At 38.1% G+C, this 21317-nt stretch overlaps 1 long non-coding RNA gene across 2 annotated transcripts; it reads right to left on the bottom strand.

Annotated features, from left to right (window-relative positions):
* Positions 1-3467: 3467 nt before the first annotated feature.
* LOC124804607 lies at positions 3468-20572 on the bottom strand. 2 transcript variants are annotated; one of them, XR_007017353.1, is made up of 4 exons: positions 19364-20572; positions 13181-13472; positions 6491-6782; positions 3468-3668 (listed from the first exon to the last, which is right to left on the bottom strand). It is a non-coding gene; the product is annotated as an uncharacterized LOC124804607 (long non-coding RNA). The 2 variants fall into 2 exon arrangements; XR_007017352.1 differs by lacking the exon at positions 3468-3668 and having other exon boundaries at positions 6143-6782.
* Positions 20573-21317: the final 745 nt, after the last annotated feature.

Below are 21317 nucleotides of genomic sequence, written 5' to 3'. Positions count from 1 at the left end.
TTGCACTGTGCAACACTTGTGATGCTGCAGTGGTCTTTTATATTAAAACAACACTTCAACTGACTGACATTACATAATTCAACAAATTTGCCAATCCAAATACAATTAACATTTCAACATTAGAAATATGCACATAACTAAAGACCAGAACGTATTTCTCTCAAGGTATCATATCAAATCACGCACTTTGCAAGTTTTAGGTAATATTAAATACATCACACATAATAAAATTGCAATCAACGTCTCTTCCGGACAAATTAAAGTTACTACAAAACTAAGGCGCCCAATCACCATTCCTTACCTCAGTAACATTCCACGTTGTGCTTTAAATCTCACATTGATGCGCACAAGCTTTTCGCATTTGCATGTCTGCCTTGAATATACGTTACTTCTAGCACACTGATTTCCCTCAACAATACACAAGTAACAGTAAATGGTACCAGCCCAAGTAATAATGCAACACTGCCTCTCAACGAGTTTCAGAAACTCTTAGTAAACCTCTCTGTCATATCCCATGGCTTCGCAGCATGGAGTGGCTCACATCCTTAGCAGGAATTGGTGAAAAGGGTAAACATTCTCTAGCCTGCTTCATCCTGTCAAAGCAAGAAATGCGTCACCAATGACACGTTACATACAAACAATTATCACAAGCAATGCTTTCATAACACATTTTGTTCTATCCCAGTGTCACTTTCAAACGAATGCAGATACCGGTAACTACACTGTTCCCCAGTATGACAACTATTCCCCATATCGATTCTAACTACACAACATATGTATCTATTAGTCATCCTTATTTAAGCTAAGTACCTGTCATAAAGGACCTCTTCACTCACCATGTACTCAAAATTTATGAACGGAACAAACTCAGACACAACAACACAAAATACACTCGCCCATGGTACATACAGAAACACATCAAATACTCAACATGTTATGCACAAGAGGAAAAGTCATGACAACCGAACTCAGCTATTCCGAAAGCTCAATTATTAACTATACCTACTAACAAATAGAGTTCATCTTCACAATTCACTTAGCTCCTACGCTTGTCTATCTATTCTGCAAGTAATCTGGACACATACTCACAAACCATACAACCCAACACAATGGCCTGTGTCTTGAGAAGCAACCAAATCTTCTATGCAACTCCGTAACACTATAATGGTTGTCTCTGAACAATATCCACAGCTACGCTTTCTCTCCGAAATTTCACATTCAAGTATTGTGTCTGGTACAAGACGGCACATTTTTCATTTTTTCCATCCCTGTGTACCTTCTTCTGTGTTCATCGACATATGCTGATAATATCTACAATCATAATGTAAATACTCACTAACCTCCACTGTCGTCCATCAGCATTCACCATACACACTCCAAATGTAGGCTCATGCAAAATGCCATGATTCTACAATTCTTCGGTTTAGAAGAAAGTTGAGTCACATTGTCTCTCAGAGCAGACACACTGCTATTTTCCAATTGTATTGTACATTATGTATGTCCTCAACAGTCATTAGCCTACGATTCCTGTTAATTACGCTGCACTGAGGAGCCGTGACGCTATTACTTTACAACCTTCCTCCAATACTTTGAATTCTCTACTATTATCTGTCCTTTTCTAGAAGAGGTTGTTAACAACTAACAGAAGATCAGCACATATAATCCTGCAAAAGAAAAAAATAACAACAGTGTATCTCTTAGGGGACTCCATACATCAGGACTAACCTGTATCTGATAGGGGACTTGCCATGCGTCTGGAGGTAACCTGTATTCATAGTCTTTCTTCACTTGCACCTCAACAACACGTCGCTCAGTTACTTCCATTTTTTGCCAGCTGCTTTGCCCTTTAAAGCCTGTAGCACAGTGTCACTTCTGTAGTTCTTCTCTTGGTCAAAAGAATGTCTTCCATCAGGGACTGACTTCATATGTTCTCATCAAATTACAACAATAGAGCTCCACATTCTCTTTGCAAACGTTTAGCATTTTTTCGTAGTGGCTGGCTAACTACCATTTGCAAGGTCTTCCTCACAGCTAATGATAACAGACACGTTATCAGATCCCACAACAGAGATTCATTTACAAAAATATATTTGCTAACTGTAGGTGCCCATATTAGCAGCATCAAACAAACAACCAGTATCATTTTAAACACATAAACTACACAACAGACGCACAATCAAGGTTCAAAAATTAAACTCCATCGCAACAGTAATACAGATGCAAACCCCAACAACCAATGCAGAAAACGATTATTGTTGCAACGCCACAACTAACTGAGCCTTATTATCTGGCCTACCTATATTCCCACAGGAAGCACAATTCCCATCATATCATTAGATTATTACATCACACACATCTTTAAGCTCAGCCTTTGTGTCTAAAACTTCAAAACAAGTCAACCACCATTTTAATATATCTGACATACACAACTAGTATCTGCTTCATTTTTAGCACAGTCAAAATTAAAGACAAACTTAGAAACAAGATTATTTCAAAATGCTGATAGCAACATTTCCATAAGCGAAAATATCTCTATGAGAGAAAACATTGTCTCAAACAAAATCAGCAAAATACAATTACACAGTACTTAACAAAAGTCATTCGCTCGCACGGTGAACTGGTAGGCAGCTCGGGCCATGATCTTCGTCATGTCTACCTTCCTTGCATCTCACACAAAACTCCGGTTGGACACTCTGGTTCAACAAATATTTCTTTCTCCACATTCCAGTCATTTAATTCTCACTCAAAAAACCATTGGATGGTCAGATATTTTCCGGATCCACATGCATACAAAACTTGGCCCTCACTAACTTATTGGCTCATCTCTTTTCCGCAGCAAGAATTCCATATTTATTTGATCCTCCCAAGTTTATTTCATAATAGGCTGTTGATACTTGCTTTCTGCACTACTCGTATATAGCGTTATTACTGGAAGGAGTAAACAATTTATCAACAGTTGCACATACTGGCCGTCATGCACAATGTTATGTTTAAGTACATTAACAACACAAAATTTATTGATAAAAGCATAATCACATTTGGGGTGTCACTCCAAAACATTTCGCATTACTCAGTAGCACTGTGCAACACTTGTAATGATGCAGTTGTCTTTTATATTAAAACAACACTTCAACTGACTGACATTACATAATTCAACAATTTTGCCAATCCAAATACAATTAACATTTCAACATTAGAAATATGCACATAACTAAAGACCAGAACCTGTTTCTCTCAAGGTGTCGTATCAAAGCACGCACTTTGCAAGTTTTAGGTTATATTAAATACATCACACACAATAAAATTGCAATCGACATCTCATTCTGGCCAAATTAAATTTACCACAAAACTAAGGCGTCCAATCACCATTCCTTACCTCAGTAACATTCCACGTTGTGCTTTAAATCTCACATTGATGTGCAGAAACTTTTCACATCCGTATGTCTGCCTTGAATATATGATACTTCTAGCACACTGCTTTCCCTCAACAATACACAAGTAACAGTAAATAGTACCAGCCCAAGTAATAATGCAACACTGCCTCTCAACGAGTTTCAGAAACTCTTAGTAAACCTCTCTGTCATATCCCATGGCTTCGCAGCATGGAGTGGCTCACATCCTTAGCAGGAATTGGTGAAAAGGGTAAACATTCTCTAGCCTGCTTCATCCTGTCAAAGCAAGAAATGCGTCACCAATGACACGTTACATACAAACAATTATCACAAGCAATGCTTTCATAACACACTTTGTACTGTCCCAGTGTCACTTTCACACGAATGCAGATACCGGTAACTACACTGTTCCCCAGTATGACAACTATTCCCCATATTGATTCTAACTACACAACATATGTATCTATTAGTCATCCTCATTTAAGCTAAGTACCTGTCATAAAGGACCTCTTCACTCACCATGTACTCAAAATTTATGAACGGAAAAAACTCAGACACAACAACACAAAATACACTCGCCTATGGTACATACAGAAACAATCAAATGCTCAACGTGTTATGCACAAGAGAAAGTCACGTCAAGCAAACTCAGCTATATTGAAACCTCAATCATTAACTATACCTACTAACAAATAAAGTTTCATCTTCACAATTCACTCAGCTCCTACACATGTCGACCAATTCGACAAGTAATCTGGACACATATTTACAAACCATACATCCCAACCTGAACTGATGCCAAAAGACGGGTCACAATGGCCCATGTCTGGAGAAGCAAGCAAATCTTCTATGCAACTCCATAACACTATAATGGTTGTCTCTGAACAATATCCACAGCTACGCTTTCTCTCCAAAATTTCACATTCAAGCATTGTGTCTGGTACAAGACGGCACATTTTTCATTTTTCCCATCCCTGTGTACCTTCTTCTGTGTTCATCGACATATGCTGATAATATCTACAATCATAATGTAAATACTCACTAACCTCCACTGTCGTCCATCAGCATTCACCATACACATTCCAAATGTAGGCTCGTGGAAAATGTCATGATTCTACAATTCTTCGGTATAGAAGAAAGTTGAGTCACATTGTCCCTCAGAGCAGATACACTGCTATTTTCCAATTGTATTGTACATTATGTATTTCCTCAACAGTCATTAGCCTACGTTTCCTGTTAAATACTCTGCACTGAGGAGCCATGACGCTATTACTTTACAACCTTCCTCCAATACTTTGAATTCTCTACTATTATCTGTACTTTTCTAGAAGAGGTTTTTAACATCTAACAGAAGATCAGCACATATAATCCTGCAAAAGAAAAAAATAACAACAGTGTCCCTGTTAGGGGACTCCATACATCAGGAGCTAACCTGTATCTGTTAGGGGACTTGGCATGCATCTGGAGGTAACCTGTATTCATAGTCTTTCTTCACTTGCACCTCAACAACACGTCGCTCAGTTACTTCCATTATTTGTTCTGCTACTTTGCTCTTAACAGCCTGTAGCACAGTGTCACTTCTGTAGTTCTTCTCTTGGTCAAAAGAATGTCTTCCATCAGGGACCGACTTCATATGTTCTCATCAAATTACAACAATAGAGCTCCACATTCTCTTTGCAAACGTTTAGCGTTTTTACGTAGTTGCTGGCTAACTACCATTGCAAGTCTTCTTCACAGCTAATGATAAATGCACACGCCATCAGATCCCACAACAGAGATCATTTACAAAAATATATTTGCTAACTGTAGGTGCCCATATTAGCAGTAGCAAACAAATAACCAGTATCATTTTAAACACATAAACTACACAACAGATGCACAATCAAGGTTCAAAAATTAAACTCCATCCCAACAGTAATACAGATGCAAACCCCAACAACCAATGCAGAAAACGATTATTTTTGCAATGCCACACTGAAATTCTGAACTTAAAACTAACTGAGCCTTATTACCTGGCCTACCTATATTCTCACAGGAAACACAATTCCCATCATATCATTAGATTATTACATCACACACATCTTTAAGCTCAGCCTTTGTGTCTAAAACTTCAAAACAAGTCAACCACCATTTTAATATATCTGACATACACAACTAGTACCTGCTTCATTTTTAGCACAGTCAAAATTAAAGACAAATTCAGAAAGAAGATTATTTCAAAATGCTGATAGCAACATTTCCATAAGCGAAAATATCTCTATGAGAGAAAACATTGTCTCAAACAAAATCAGCCAATACAATTACACAGTACTTAACAAAAGTCATTCGCTCGCACGGTGAACTGGTAGGCAGCTCGGGCCATGATCTTAGTCATTTCTACCTTCCTTGCATCTCACAAAGAACTCCGGTTGGACAGTCTGGTTCAACAAATATTTCTTCCTCCACATTCCAGTCATTTAATTCTCACTCCAAAAATCATTGTCTCGTGGGATATTTTCCGGATCCATATGCATACTACACTTGGCCCTCACTAACTTATTGGCTCATCTCTTTTCCGCAGAAAGAATTCCATATTTATTTGATCCTCCCAAGTTTATTTCACAATAGGCTCTTTAATACTTGCTTTCTGCACTACTCATATACAGCATTATTACTGGAAGGAGTAAACAATTTATCAACAGTTGCACATGCTGGCTGTCATGCACAATGTTATGGTTAAGTACATTAACAGCGCAAAATTTATTGATAGAAGCATAATCATTTGGGGTGTCACTCCAAAACATTTCGCATTACTCAGTTGCACTGTGCAACACTTGTGATGCTGCAGTGGTCTTTTATATTAAAACAACACTTCAACTGACTGACATTACATAATTCAACAAATTTGCCAATCCAAATACAATTAACATTTCAACATTAGAAATATGCACATAACTAAAGACCAGAACGTATTTCTCTCAAGGTGTCATATCAAATCACGCACTTTGCAAGTTTTAGGTAATATTAAATACATCACACATAATAAAATTGCAATCAACGTCTCTTCCGGACAAATTAAATTTACTACAAAACTAAGGCGCCCAATCACCATTCCTTACCTCAGTAACATTCCACGTTGTGCTTTAAATCTCACATTGATGCGCACAAGCTTTTCGCATTTGCATGTCTGCCTTGAATATACGTTACTTCTAGCACACTGATTTCCCTCAACAATACACAAGTAACAGTAAATGGTACCAGCCCAAGTAATAATGCAACACTGCCTCTCAACGAGTTTCAGAAACTCTTAGTAAACCTCTCTGTCATATCCCATGGCTTCGCAGCATGGAGTGGCTCACATCCTTAGCAGGAATTGGTGAAAAGGGTAAACATTCTCTAGCCTGCTTCATCCTGTCAAAGCAAGAAATGCGTCACCAATGACACGTTACATACAAACAATTATCACAAGCAATGCTTTCATAACACATTTTGTTCTATCCCAGTGCCACTTTCACACGAATGCAGATACCGGTAACTACACCGTTCCCCAGTATGACAACTATTCCCCATATCGATTCTAACTACACAACATATGTATCTATTAGTCATCCTTATTTAAGCTAAGTACCTGTCATAAAGGACCTCTTCACTCACCATGTACTCAAAATTTATGAACGGAACAAACTCAGACACAACAACACAAAATACACTCGCCCATGGTACATACAGAAACACATCAAATACTCAACATGTTATGCACAAGAGGAAAAGTCATGACAACCGAACTCAGCTATTCCGAAAGCTCAATTATTAACTATACCTACTAACAAATAGAGTTCATCTTCACAATTCACTTAGCTCCTACGCTTGTCTATCTATTCTGCAAGTAATCTGGACACATACTCACAAACCATACAACCCAACACAATGGCCTGTGTCTTGAGAAGCAACCAAATCTTCTATGCAACTCCGTAACACTATAATGGTTGTCTCTGAACAATATCCACAGCTACGCTTTCTCTCCGAAATTTCACATTCAAGCATTGTGTCTGGTACAAGACGGCACATTTTTCATTTTTTCCATCCCTGTGTACCTTCTTCTGTGTTCATCGACATATGCTGATAATATCTACAATCATAATGTAAATACTCACTAACCTCCACTGTCGTCCATCAGCATTCACCATACACACTCCAAATGTAGGCTCATGGAAAATGCCATGATTCTACAATTCTTCGGTTTAGAAGAAAGTTGAGTCACATTGTCTCTCAGAGCAGACACACTGCTATTTTCCAATTGTATTGTACATTATGTATGTCCTCAACAGTCATTAGCCTACGATTCCTGTTAAATACGCTGCACTGAGGAGCCGTGACGCTATTACTTTACAACCTTCCTCCAATACTTTGAATTCTCTACTATTATCTGTCCTTTTCTAGAAGAGGTTGTTAACAACTAACAGAAGATCAGCACATATAATCCTGCAAAAGAAAAAAATAACAACAGTGTATCTCTTAGGGGACTCCATACATCAGGACTAACCTGTATCTGATAGGGGACTTGCCATGCGTCTGGAGGTAACCTGTATTCATAGTCTTTCTTCACTTGCACCTCAACAACACGTCGCTCAGTTACTTCCATTTTTTGCCAGCTGCTTTGCCCTTTAAAGCCTGTAGCACAGTGTCACTTCTGTAGTTCTTCTCTTGGTCAAAAGAATGTCTTCCATCAGGGACTGACTTCATATGTTCTCATCAAATTACAACAATAGAGCTCCACATTCTCTTTGCAAACGTTTAGCATTTTTTCGTAGTGGCTGGCTAACTACCATTTGCAAGGTCTTCCTCACAGCTAATGATAACAGACACGTTATCAGATCCCACAACAGAGATTCATTTACAAAAATATATTTGCTAACTGTAGGTGCCTATATTAGCAGCATCAAACAAACAACCAGTATCATTTTAAACACATAAACTACACATCAATATAATGGAAGGAAACATTCCACGTGGGAAAAATTATATATAAAAACAAAGATGAGGTGACTTACCGAACAAAAGCGCTGGCAGGTCGATAGACACACAAACAAACACAAACACACACACAAAATTCAAGCTTTCGCAACAAACTCTTGCCTCATCAGGAAAGAGGTAAGGAGAGGGGAAGACGAAAGGAAGTGGGTTTTAAGGAGAGGGTAAGGAGTCATTCCAATCCCGGGAGCGGAAAGACTTACCTTAGGGGGAAAAAAGGACAGGTATACACTCGCACACACGCACATATCCATCCACACATACAGACACAAGCAGACATCACCACTTCCTTTCGTCTTCCCCTCTCCTTACCTCTTTCCTGATGAGGCAACAGTTTGTTGCGAAAGCTTGAATTTTGTGTGTGTGTTTGTGTTTGTTTGTGTGTCTATCGACCTGCCAGCGCTTTTGTTCGGTAAGTCACCTCATCTTTGTTTTTATATATAAACTACACAACAGACGCACAATCAAGGTTCAAAAATTAAACTCCATCGCAACAGTAATACAGATGCAAACCCCAACAACCAATGCAGAAAACGATTATTGTTGCAACGCCACAACTAACTGAGCCTTATTATCTGGCCTACCTATATTCCCACAGGAAGCACAATTCCCATCATATCATTAGATTATTACATCACACACATCTTTAAGCTCAGCCTTTGTGTCTAAAACTTCAAAACAAGTCAACCACCATTTTAATATATCTGACATACACAACTAGTATCTGCTTCATTTTTAGCACAGTCAAAATTAAAGACAAACTTAGAAACAAGATTATTTCAAAATGCTGATAGCAACATTTCCATAAGCGAAAATATCTCTATGAGAGAAAACATTGTCTCAAACAAAATCAGCAAAATACAATTACACAGTACTTAACAAAAGTCATTCGCTCGCACGGTGAACTGGTAGGCAGCTCGGGCCATGATCTTCGTCATGTCTACCTTCCTTGCATCTCACACAAAACTCCGGTTGGACACTCTGGTTCAACAAATATTTCTTTCTCCACATTCCAGTCATTTAATTCTCACTCAAAAAACCATTGGATGGTCAGATATTTTCCGGATCCACATGCATACAAAACTTGGCCCTCACTAACTTATTGGCACATCTCTTTTCCGCAGCAAGAATTCCATATTTATTTGATCCTCCCAAGTTTATTTCATAATAGGCTGTTGATACTTGCTTTCTGCACTACTCGTATATAGCGTTATTACTGGAAGGAGTAAACAATTTATCAACAGTTGCACATACTGGCCGTCATGCACAATGTTATGTTTAAGTACATTAACAACACAAAATTTATTGATAAAAGCATAATCACATTTGGGGTGTCACTCCAAAACATTTCGCATTACTCAGTAGCACTGTGCAACACTTGTAATGATGCAGTTGTCTTTTATATTAAAACAACACTTCAACTGACTGACATTACATAATTCAACAATTTTGCCAATCCAAATACAATTAACATTTCAACATTAGAAATATGCACATAACTAAAGACCAGAACCTGTTTCTCTCAAGGTGTCGTATCAAAGCACGCACTTTGCAAGTTTTAGGTTATATTAAATACATCACACACAATAAAATTGCAATCGACATCTCATTCTGGCCAAATTAAATTTACCACAAAACTAAGGCGTCCAATCACCATTCCTTACCTCAGTAACATTCCACGTTGTGCTTTAAATCTCACATTGATGTGCACAAACTTTTCACATTTGTATGTCTGCCTTGAATATATGATACTTCTAGCACACTGCTTTCCCTCAACAATACACAAGTAACAGTAAATAGTACCAGCCCAAGTAATAATGCAACACTGCCTCTCAACGAGTTTCAGAAACTCTTAGTAAACCTCTCTGTCATATCCCATGGCTTCGCAGCATGGAGTGGCTCACATCCTTAGCAGGAATTGGTGAAAAGGGTAAACATTCTCTAGCCTGCTTCACCCTGTCAAAGCAAGAAATGCGTCACCAATGACACGTTACATACAAACAATTATCACAAGCAATGCTTTCATAACACACTTTGTACTGTCCCAGTGTCACTTTCACACGAATGCAGATACCGGTAACTACACTGTTCCCCAGTATGACAACTATTCCCCATATCGATTCTAACTACACAACATATGTATCTATTAGTCATCCTTATTTAAGCTAAGTACCTGTCATAAAGGACCTCTTCACTCACCATGTACTCAAAATTTATGAACGGAAAAAACTCAGACACAACAACACAAAATACACTCGCCCATGGTACATACAGAAACAATCAAATGCTCAACGTGTTATGCACAAGAGAAAGTCACGTCAAGCAAACTCAGCTATATTGAAACCTCAATCATTAACTATACCTACTAACAAATAAAGTTTCATCTTCACAATTCACTCAGCTCCTACACATGTCGACCAATTCGACAAGTAATCTGGACACATATTTACAAACCATACATCCCAACCTGAACTGATGCCAAAAGACGGGTCACAATGGCCCATGTCTGGAGAAGCAAGCAAATCTTCTATGCAACTCCATAACACTATAATGGTTGTCTCTGAACAATATCCACAGCTACGCTTTCTCTCCAAAATTTCACATTCAAGCATTGTGTCTGGTACAAGACGGCACATTTTTCATTTTTCCCATCCCTGTGTACCTTCTTCTGTGTTCATCGACATATGCTGATAATATCTACAATCATAATGTAAATACTCACTAACCTCCACTGTCGTCCATCAGCATTCACCATACACATTCCAAATGTAGGCTCATGGAAAATGTCATGATTCTACAATTCTTCGGTATAGAAGAAAGTTGAGTCACATTGTCCCTCAGAGCAGATACACTGCTATTATCCAATTGTATTGTACATTATGTATTTCCTCAACAGTCATTAGCCTACGTTTCCTGTTAAATACTCTGCACTGAGGAGCCATGACGCTATTACTTTACAACCTTCCTCCAATACTTTGAATTCCCTACTATTATCTGTACTTTTCTAGAAGAGGTTTTTAACATCTAACAGAAGATCAGCACATATAATCCTGCAAAAGAAAAAAATAACAACAGTGTCCCTGTTAGGGGACTCCATACATCAGGAGCTAACCTGTATCTGTTAGGGGACTTGCCATGCATCTGGAGGTAACCTGTATTCATAGTCTTTCTTCACTTGCACCTCAACAACACGTCGCTCAGTTACTTCCATTATTTGTTCTGCTACTTTGCTCTCAACAGCCTGTAGCACAGTGTCACTTCTGTAGTTCTTCTCTTGGTCAAAAGAATGTCTTCCATCAGGGACCGAATTCATATGTTCTCATCAAATTACAACAATAGAGCTCCACATTCTCTTTGCAAACGTTTAGCGTTTTTACGTAGTTGCTGGCTAACTACCATTGCAAGTCTTCTTCACAGCTAATGATAAATGCACACGCCATCAGATCCCACAACAGAGATCATTTACAAAAATATATTTGCTAACTGTAGGTGCCCATATTAGCAGTAGCAAACAAATAACCAGTATCATTTTAAACACATAAACTACACAACAGATGCACAATCAAGGTTCAAAAATTAAACTCCATCCCAACAGTAATACAGATGCAAACCCCAACAACCAATGCAGAAAACGATTATTTTTGCAATGCCACACTGAAATTCTGAACTTAAAACTAACTGAGCCTTATTACCTGGCCTACCTATATTCTCACAGGAAACACAATTCCCATCATATCATTAGATTATTACATCACACACATCTTTAAGCTCAGCCTTTGTGTCTAAAACTTCAAAACAAGTCAACCACCATTTTAATATATCTGACATACACAACTAGTACCTGCTTCATTTTTAGCACAGTCAAAATTAAAGACAAATTCAGAAAGAAGATTATTTCAAAATGCTGATAGCAACATTTCCATAAGCGAAAATATCTCTATGAGAGAAAACATTGTCTCAAACAAAATCAGCCAATACAATTACACAGTACTTAACAAAAGTCATTCGCTCGCACGGTGAACTGGTAGGCAGCTCGGGCCATGATCTTAGTCATTTCTACCTTCCTTGCATCTCACAAAGAACTCCGGTTGGACAGTCTGGTTCAACAAATATTTCTTCCTCCACATTCCAGTCATTTAATTCTCACTCCAAAAATCATTGTCTCGTGGGATATTTTCCGGATCCATATGCATACTACACTTGGCCCTCACTAACTTATTGGCTCATCTCTTTTCCGCAGAAAGAATTCCATATTTATTTGATCCTCCCAAGTTTATTTCACAATAGGCTCTTTAATACTTGCTTTCTGCACTACTCATATACAGCATTATTACTGGAAGGAGTAAACAATTTATCAACAGTTGCACATGCTGGCTGTCATGCACAATGTTATGGTTAAGTACATTAACAACGCAAAATTTATTGATAGAAGCATAATCATTTGGGGTGTCACTCCAAAACATTTCGCATTACTCAGTTGCACTGTGCAACACTTGTGATGCTGCAGTGGTCTTTTATATTAAAACAACACTTCAACTGACTGACATTACATAATTCAACAAATTTGCCAATCCAAATACAATTAACATTTCAACATTAGAAATATGCACATAACTAAAGACCAGAACGTATTCCTCTCAAGGTGTCATATCAAATCACGCACTTTGCAAGTTTTAGGTAATATTAAATACATCACACATAATAAAATTGCAATCAACGTCTCTTCCGGACAAATTAAATTTACTACAAAACTAAGGCGCCCAATCACCATTCCTTACCTCAGTAACATTCCACGTTGTGCTTTAAATCTCACATTGATGCGCACAAGCTTTTCGCATTTGCATGTCTGCCTTGAATATACGTTACTTCTAGCACACTGATTTCCCTCAACAATACACAAGTAACAGTAAATGGTACCAGCCCAAGTAATAATGCAACACTGCCTCTCAACGAGTTTCAGAAACTCTTAGTAAACCTCTCTGTCATATCCCATGGCTTCGCAGCATGGAGTGGCTCACATCCTTAGCAGGAATTGGTGAAAAGGGTAAACATTCTCTAGCCTGCTTCATCCTGTCAAAGCAAGAAATGCGTCACCAATGACACGTTACATACAAACAATTATCACAAGCAATGCTTTCATAACACATTTTGTTCTATCCCAGTGTCACTTTCACACGAATGCAGATACCGGTAACTACACCGTTCCCCAGTATGACAACTATTCCCCATATCGATTCTAACTACACAACATATGTATCTATTAGTCATCCTTATTTAAGCTAAGTACCTGTCATAAAGGACCTCTTCACTCACCATGTACTCAAAATTTATGAACGGAACAAACTCAGACACAACAACACAAAATACACTCGCCCATGGTACATACAGAAACACATCAAATACTCAACATGTTATGCACAAGAGGAAAAGTCATGACAACCGAACTCAGCTATTCCGAAAGCTCAATTATTAACTATACCTACTAACAAATAGAGTTCATCTTCACAATTCACTTAGCTCCTACGCTTGTCTATCTATTCTGCAAGTAATCTGGACACATACTCACAAACCATACAACCCAACACAATGACCTGTGTCTTGAGAAGCAACCAAATCTTCTATGCAACTCCGTAACACTATAATGGTTGTCTCTGAACAATATCCACAGCTACGCTTTCTCTCCGAAATTTCACATTCAAGCATTGTGTCTGGTACAAGACGGCACATTTTTCATTTTTTCCATCCCTGTGTACCTTCTTCTGTGTTCATCGACATATGCTGATAATATCTACAATCATAATGTAAATACTCACTAACCTCCACTGTCGTCCATCAGCATTCACCATACACACTCCAAATGTAGGCTCATGGAAAATGCCATGATTCTACAATTCTTCGGTTTAGAAGAAAGTTGAGTCACATTGTCTCTCAGAGCAGACACACTGCTATTTTCCAATTGTATTGTACATTATGTATGTCCTCAACAGTCATTAGCCTACGATTCCTGTTAATTACGCTGCACTGAGGAGCCGTGACGCTATTACTTTACAACCTTCCTCCAATACTTTGAATTCTCTACTATTATCTGTCCTTTTCTAGAAGAGGTTGTTAACAACTAACATAAGATCAGCACATATAATCCTGCAAAAGAAAAAAATAACAACAGTGTATCTCTTAGGGGACTCCATACATCAGGACTAACCTGTATCTGATAGGGGACTTGCCATGCGTCTGGAGGTAACCTGTATTCATAGTCTTTCTTCACTTGCACCTCAACAACACGTCGCTCAGTTACTTCCATTTTTTGCCAGCTGCTTTGCCCTTTAAAGCCTGTAGCACAGTGTCACTTCTGTAGTTCTTCTCTTGGTCAAAAGAATGTCTTCCATCAGGGACTGACTTCATATGTTCTCATCAAATTACAACAATAGAGCTCCACATTCTCTTTGCAAACGTTTAGCATTTTTTCGTAGTGGCTGGCTAACTACCATTTGCAAGGTCTTCCACACAGCTAATGATAACAGACACGTTATCAGATCCCACAACAGAGATTCATTTACAAAAATATATTTGCTAACTGTAGGTGCCCATATTAGCAGCATCAAACAAACAACCAGTATCATTTTAAACACATAAACTACACAACAGACGCACAATCAAGGTTCAAAAATTAAACTCCATCGCAACAGTAATACAGATGCAAACCCCAACAACCAATGCAGAAAACGATTATTGTTGCAACGCCACAACTAACTGAGCCTTATTATCTGGCCTACCTATATTCCCACAGGAAGCACAATTCCCATCATATCATTAGATTATTACATCACACACATCTTTAAGCTCAGCCTTTGTGTCTAAAACTTCAAAACAAGTCAACCACCATTTTAATATATCTGACATACACAACTAGTATCTGCTTCATTTTTAGCACAGTCAAAATTAAAGACAAACTTAGAAACAAGATTATTTCAAAATGCTGATAGCAACATTTCCATAAGCGAAAATATCTCTATGAGAGAAAACATTGTCTCAAACAAAATCAGCAAAATACAATTACACAGTACTTAACAAAAGTCATTCGCTCGCACGGTGAACTGATAGGCAGCTCGGGCCATGATCTTCGTCATGTCTACCTTCCTTGCATCTCACACAAAACTCCGGTTGCACACTCTGGTTCAACAAATATTTCTTTCTCCACATTCCAGTCATTTAATTCTCACTCAAAAAACCATTGGATGGTCAGATATTTTCCGGATCCACATGCATACAAAACTTGGCCCTCACTAACTTATTGGCACATCTCTTTTCCGCAGCAAGAATTCCATATTTATTTGATCCTCCCAAGTTTATTTCATAATAGGCTGTTGATACTTGCTTTCTGCACTACTCGTATATAGCGTTATTACTGGAAGGAGTAAACAATTTATCAACAGTTGCACATACTGGCCGTCATGCACAATGTTATGTACATTAACAACACAAAATTTATTGATAAAAGCATAATCACATTTGGGGTGTCACTCCAAAACATTTCGCGTTACTCAGTAGCACTGTGCAACACTTGTAATGATGCAGTTGTCTTTTATATTAAAACAACACTTCAACTGACTGACATTACATAATTCAACAATTTTGCCAATCCAAATACAATTAACATTTCAACATTAGAAATATGCACATAACTAAAGACCAGAACCTGTTTCTCTCAAGGTGTCGTATCAAAGCACGCACTTTGCAAGTTTTAGGTTATATTAAATACATCACACACAATAAAATTGCAATCGACATCTCATTCTGGCCAAATTAAATTTACCACAAAACTAAGGCGTCCAATCACCATTCCTTACCTCAGTAACATTCCACGTTGTGCTTTAAATCTCACATTGATGTGCACAAACTTTTCACATTTGTATGTCTGCCTTGAATATATGATACTTCTAGCACACTGCTTTCCCTCAACAATACACAAGTAACAGTAAATAGTACCAGCCCAAGTAATAATGCAACACTGCCTCTCAACGAGTTTCAGAAACTCTTAGTAAACCTCTCTGTCATATCCCATGGCTTCGCAGCATGGAGTGGCTCACATCCTTAGCAGGAATTGGTGAAAAGGGTAAACATTCTCTAGCCTGCTTCACCCTGTCAAAGCAAGAAATGCGTCACCAATGACACATTACATACAAACAATTATCACAAGCAATGCTTTCATAACACACTTTGTACTGTCCCAGTGTCACTTTCACACGAATGCAGATACCGGTAACTACACTGTTCCCCAGTATGACAACTATTCCCCATATCGATTCTAACTACACAACATATGTATCTATTAGTCATCCTTATTTAAGCTAAGTACCTGTCATAAAGGACCTCTTCACTCACCATGTACTCAAAATTTATGAACGGAAAAAACTCAGACACAACAACACAAAATACACTCGCCCATGGTACATACAGAAACAATCAAATGCTCAACGTGTTATGCACAAGAGAAAGTCACGTCAAGCAAACTCAGCTATATTGAAACCTCAATCATTAACTATACCTACTAACAAATAAAGTTTCATCTTCACAATTCACTCAGCTCCTACACATGTCGACCAATTCGACAAGTAATCTGGACACATATTTACAAACCATACATCCCAACCTGAACTGATGCCAAAAGACGGGTCACAATGGCCCATGTCTGGAGAAGCAAGCAAATCTTCTATGCAACTCCATAACACTATAATGGTTGTCTCTGAACAATATCCACAGCTACGCTTTCTCTCCAAAATTTCACATTCAAGCATTGTGTCTGGTACAAGACGGCACATTTTTCATTTTTCCCATCCCTGTGTACCTTCTTCTGTGTTCATCGACATATGCTGATAATATCTACAATCATAATGTAAATACTCACTAACCTCCACTGTCGTCCATCAGCATTCACCATACACATTCCAAATGTAGGCTCATGGAAAATGTCATGATTCTACAATTCTTCGGTATAGAAGAAAGTTGAGTCACATTGTCCCTTAGAGCAGATACACTGCTATTATCCAATTGTATTGTACATTATGTATTTCCTCAACAGTCATTAGCCTACGTTTCCTGTTAAATACTCTGCACTGAGGAGCCATGACGCTATTACTTTACAACCTTCCTCCAATACTTTGAATTCTCTACTATTATCTGTACTTTTCTAGAAGAGGTTTTTAACATCTAACAGAAGATCAGCACATATAATCCTGCAAAAGAAAAAAATAACAACAGTGTCCCTGTTAGGGGACTCCATACATCAGGAGCTAACCTGTATCTGTTAGGGGACTTGCCATGCATCTGGAGGTAACCTGTATTCATAGTCTTTCTTCACTTGCACCTCAACAACACGTCGCTCAGTTACTTCCATTATTTGTTCTGCTACTTTGCTCTTAACAGCCTGTAGCACAGTGTCACTTCTGTAGTTCTTCTCTTGGTCAAAAGAATGTCTTCCATCAGGGACCGACTTCATATGTTCTCATCAAATTACAACAATAGAGCTCCACATTCTCTTTGCAAACGTTTAGCGTTTTTACGTAGTTGCTGGCTAACTACCATTGCAAGTCTTCTTCACAGCTAATGATAAATGCACACGCCATCAGATCCCACAACAGAGATCATTTACAAAAATATATTTGCTAACTGTAGGTGCCCATCTTAGCAGTAGCAAACAAATAACCAGTATCATTTTAAACACATAAACTACACAACAGATGCACAATCAAGGTTCAAAAATTAAACTCCATCCCAACAGTAATACAGATGCAAACCCCAACAACCAATGCAGAAAACGATTATTTTTGCAATGCCACACTGAAATTCTGAACTTAAAACTAACTGAGCCTTATTACCTGGCCTACCTATATTCTCACAGGAAACACAATTCCCATCATATCATTAGATTATTACATCACACACATCTTTAAGCTCAGCCTTTGTGTCTAAAACTTCAAAACAAGTCAACCACCATTTTAATATATCTGACATACACAACTAGTACCTGCTTCATTTTTAGCACAGTCAAAATTAAAGACAAATTCAGAAAGAAGATTATTTCAAAATGCTGATAGCAACATTTCCATAAGCGAAAATATCTCTATGAGAGAAAACATTGTCTCAAACAAAATCAGCCAATACAATTACACAGTACTTAACAAAAGTCATTCGCTCGCACGGTGAACTGGTAGGCAGCTCGGGCCATGATCTTAGTCATTTCTACCTTCCTTGCATCTCACAAAGAACTCCGGTTGGACAGTCTGGTTCAACAAATATTTCTTCCTCCACATTCCAGTCATTTAATTCTCACTCCAAAAATCATTGTCTCGTGGGATATTTTCCGGATCCATATGCATACTACACTTGGCCCTCACTAACTTATTGGCTCATCTCTTTTCCGCAGAAAGAATTCCATATTTATTTGATCCTCCCAAGTTTATTTCACAATAGGCTCTTTAATACTTGCTTTCTGCACTACTCATATACAGCATTATTACTGGAAGGAGTAAACAATTTATCAACAGTTGCACATGCTGGCTGTCATGCACAATGTTATGGTTAAGTACATTAACAACGCAAAATTTATTGATAGAAGCATAATCATTTGGGGTGTCACTCCAAAACATTTCGCATTACTCAGTTGCACTGTGCAACACTTGTGATGCTGCAGTGGTCTTTTATATTAAAACAACACTTCAACTGACTGACATTACATAATTCAACAAATTTGCCAATCCAAATACAATTAACATTTCAACATTAGAAATATGCACATAACTAAAGACCAGAACGTATTCCTCTCAAGGTGTCATATCAAATCACGCACTTTGCAAGTTTTAGGTAATATTAAATACATCACACATAATAAAATTGCAATCAACGTCTCTTCCGGACAAATTAAATTTACTACAAAACTAAGGCGCCCAATCACCATTCCTTACCTCAGTAACATTCCACGTTGTGCTTTAAATCTCACATTGATGCGCACAAGCTTTTCGCATTTGCATGTCTGCCTTGAATATACGTTACTTCTAGCACACTGATTTCCCTCAACAATACACAAGTAACAGTAAATGGTACCAGCCCAAGTAATAATGCAACACTGCCTCTCAACGAGTTTCAGAAACTCTTAGTAAACCTCTCTGTCATATCCCATGGCTTCGCAGCATGGAGTGGCTCACATCCTTAGCAGGAATTGGTGAAAAGGGTAAACATTCTCTAGCCTGCTTCATCCTGTCAAAGCAAGAAATGCGTCACCAATGACACGTTACATACAAACAATTATCACAAGCAATGCTTTCATAACACATTTTGTTCTATCCCAGTGTCACTTTCAAACGAATGCAGATACCGGTAACTACACTGTTCCCCAGTATGACAACTATTCCCCATATCGATTCTAACTACACAACATATGTATCTATTAGTCATCCTTATTTAAGCTAAGTACCTGTCATAAAGGACCTCTTCACTCACCATGTACTCAAAATTTATGAACGGAACAAACTCAGACACAACAACACAAAATACACTCGCCCATGGTACATACAGAAACACATCAAATACTCAACATGTTATGCACAAGAGGAAAAGTCATGACAACCGAACTCAGCTATTCCGAAAGCTCAATTATTAACTATACCTACTAACAAATAGAGTTCATCTTCACAATTCACTTAGCTCCTACGCTTGTCTATCTATTCTGCAAGTAATCTGGACACATACTCACAAACCATACAACCCAACACAATGGCCTGTGTCTTGAGAAGCAACCAAATCTTCTATGCAACTCCGTAACACTATAATGGTTGTCTCTGAACAATATCCACAGCTACGCTTTCTCTCCGAAATTTCACATTCAAGCATTGTGTCTGGTACAAGACGGCACATTTTTCATTTTTTCCATCCCTGTGTACCTTCTTCTGTGTTCATCGACATATGCTGATAATATCTACAATCATAATGTAAATACTCACTAACCTCCACTGTCGTCCATCAGCATTCACCATACACACTCCAAATGTAGGCTCATGGAAAATGCCATGATTCTACAATTCTTCGGTTTAGAAGAAAGTTGAGTCACATTGTCTCTCAGAGCAGACACACTGCTATTTTCCAATTGTATTGTACATTATGTATGTCCTCAACAGTCATTAGCCTACGATTCCTGTTAATTACGCTGCACTGAGGAGCCGTGACGCTATTACTTTACAACCTTCCTCCAATACTTTGAATTCTCTACTATTATCTGTCCTTTTCTAGAAGAGGTTGTTAACAACTAACATAAGATCAGCACATATAATCCTGCAAAAGAAAAAAATAACAACAGTGTATCTCTTAGGGGACTCCATACATCAGGACTAACCTGTATCTGATAGGGGACTTGCCATGCGTCTGGAGGTAACCTGTATTCATAGTCTTTCTTCACTTGCACCTCAACAACACGTCGCTCAGTTACTTCCATTTTTTGCCAGCTGCTTTGCCCTTTAAAGCCTGTAGCACAGTGTCACTTCTGTAGTTCTTCTCTTGGTCAAAAGAATGTCTTCCATCAGGGACTGACTTCATATGTTCTCATCAAATTACAACAATAGAGCTCCACATTCTCTTTGCAAACGTTTAGCATTTTTTCGTAGTGGCTGGCTAACTACCATTTGCAAGGTCTTCCACACAGCTAATGATAACAGACACGTTATCAGATCCCACAACAGAGATTCATTTACAAAAATATATTTGCTAACTGTAGGTGCCCATATTAGCAGCATCAAACAAACAACCAGTATCATTTTAAACACATAAACTACACAACAGACGCACAATCAAGGTTCAAAAATTAAACTCCATCGCAACAGTAATACAGATGCAAACCCCAACAACCAATGCAGAAAACGATTATTG

Source organism: Schistocerca piceifrons, chromosome 7 (assembly GCF_021461385.2).
Source record: "Schistocerca piceifrons isolate TAMUIC-IGC-003096 chromosome 7, iqSchPice1.1, whole genome shotgun sequence".
NCBI classification, from domain to species: Eukaryota; Metazoa; Arthropoda; class Insecta; order Orthoptera; family Acrididae; genus Schistocerca; species Schistocerca piceifrons.
The sequence above is the reverse complement of the archived record's forward strand: the minus strand, read 5'-3'. Positions and strand labels throughout refer to the sequence as shown.